The sequence below is a fragment of the Oncorhynchus clarkii genome, chromosome 3 (assembly GCF_045791955.1).
Source record: "Oncorhynchus clarkii lewisi isolate Uvic-CL-2024 chromosome 3, UVic_Ocla_1.0, whole genome shotgun sequence".
NCBI classification, from domain to species: domain Eukaryota; kingdom Metazoa; phylum Chordata; class Actinopteri; order Salmoniformes; family Salmonidae; genus Oncorhynchus; species Oncorhynchus clarkii.
Genome location: NC_092149.1, coordinates 41,443,670 through 41,445,865, shown reverse-complemented (window position 1 = coordinate 41,445,865; position 2,196 = coordinate 41,443,670).

Genomic DNA, 2,196 nt, shown 5'->3' with positions numbered 1-2,196 from the left:
TCTGAGGACATGAACCATAAGAAGGCCTTTCTGAAGCACAATGGCCTCTCTCTGGTGTGATACTAAAGCTTTGACAAAGGCTGGTTTGTTCTCCCACCCATGTTGCCAGTGGAAACTGAATCCTATTTGCTTGAATAACGCCATATCCATGTTATTTTGCTTGTGTATATATCGGAATATGATTGCGTCACTGGTTGAGTGGCCAGCGTGGATTAATACATGGTAAAATGTGGCGGAGGGAGTGGATGCCCATCTGGAATTGTAATTTCCTTTCACTTGCTTGATTGATACTTGGGAGCATACATTAATGGTAACATTAAAAACTTACCGAACATTACAAATTGCAATCATAATGTGCAATCATTTAGCTTAAATGATCCAAATCCAGACATTCCCGAGAAGATGTATTCAGTTTAGCATGCATACACACATAATGGTACTCAAAATGTCAGTGCATGGAACGTGATGTAGCTTCTCTCTTGCTATGTCGCTGCCATTTTATTTTCTCTCCAACAAATCCAAAAACAACACATTGAGCTACAGTATACATGAGTAGTTTATATTGGTCTTAATGTGTACCAGTCTGCTTATACAGTGGCAAGAAAAAGTATGTGAACCCTTTGGAATTATATGGATTTCTGCATAAATTGGTCATACAATTAGATCTGATCTTCATCTAAGTCACAACAACAGACAGTCTGCTTAAAACTAAAAACACCAAAATTATTGCATTTTTCTTGTCTTTATTTAATACATAATTTAAACATTCACTGTGTAGGTTGGGAAATGTATGTGAACCCCTAGGCTAATGACTTCTCCAAAAGCTAATTGGAGTCAGGAGTCCGCTAACCTGGAGTACAATCATTGAGACGAGATTGGAGATGTTGGTTAGAGCTGCCCTGCCCTATAAAAAACACTCACAAAATTTGAGTTTGCTATTCACAAGAAGCATTGCCTGATGTGAACCATGCCTTGAACAAAAGAGATCTCAGAAGACCCAAGATGAAGAATTGTTGACTTGCATAAAGCTGGAAAGGGTTACAAAAGTATCTCTAAAAACCATGATGCTCATCAGTCCACGGTAAGACAAATTGTCTATAAATGGAGAAAGTTCAGCACTGTTTCTACTCTCATGAGGAGAGTTCTGCAAAGATGACTGCAAGAGCACAGCGCAGAATGCGCAATGAGGTCAAGAAGAATCCTAAATTGTCAGCTGAAGACTTACAGAAATCTCTGTAACATGCTAGCATCTCTGACGAGTCTACGATACGTAAAACACTAAACAAGAATGGTGTTCATGGGAGGATCTGGATGTTCCACAGCGCTACTGGCAAATATTCTGTGGAGTTGAGTTGTTTGGAAGGAACACACAACACTACAGTAGCTTGCAAAAGTATTCACCCCCTTGGCATTTTTCCTATTTTGTTGCCTTACAACCTGGAATTATAATAGATTTTTGGGGGGTTTGTATCATTTGATTTACAATACATGCCAACCACTTTGAATATTCTAAATATTTTTTTATTGTGAAACAAACAAGAAATAAGACAAAAAAACAGAACTTGAGCAATTCACGTCTGATTCTGAAATCCTTCCCTTACTCCCCCTCACATTCTCTCTCTCTGTCTGTCTGCAAGCCGTCCTCTCTCTGTCAGGGATGTTGGCTTCCAGAACATTGTCTAGATTAATGAGATCTATTTGCAATGATTCCACTTCTTTGGTTGACATTAATCTCTGATATGCAAAGATATGACCTGATTCTGGATGTTGTGCCATGGTAAAGTACTCTTGAATTTATGATAGTTATTCACCCCCAAAGTCAATACTTTGTAGAGACAACTTTTGCAGCAATTACAGCTGCAAGTCTCTTGGGATATGTCTCGATTTGTATTTATTATGGATCCCTATTAGCTGCTGCCAAAGCAGCAGCTACTCTTCTTGGGGTCCAGCAAAATTAAGGCAGTTTATACAATTTTAAAACATTACAATACATTCACAGATTTCCCTCAGGCCCCTACTCCCACCACTACCACATATCTACAATATTAAATCTCTGTCTGTCTGTGTGTGTGTGTGTGTGTGTGTGTGTGTGTGTGTGTGTGTGTGTGTGTGTGTGTGTGTGTGTGTGTGTGTGTGTGTGTGTGTGTGTGTGTGTGTGTGTGTGTGTAACTGATTTTTATACTACAAAGGGTGAGT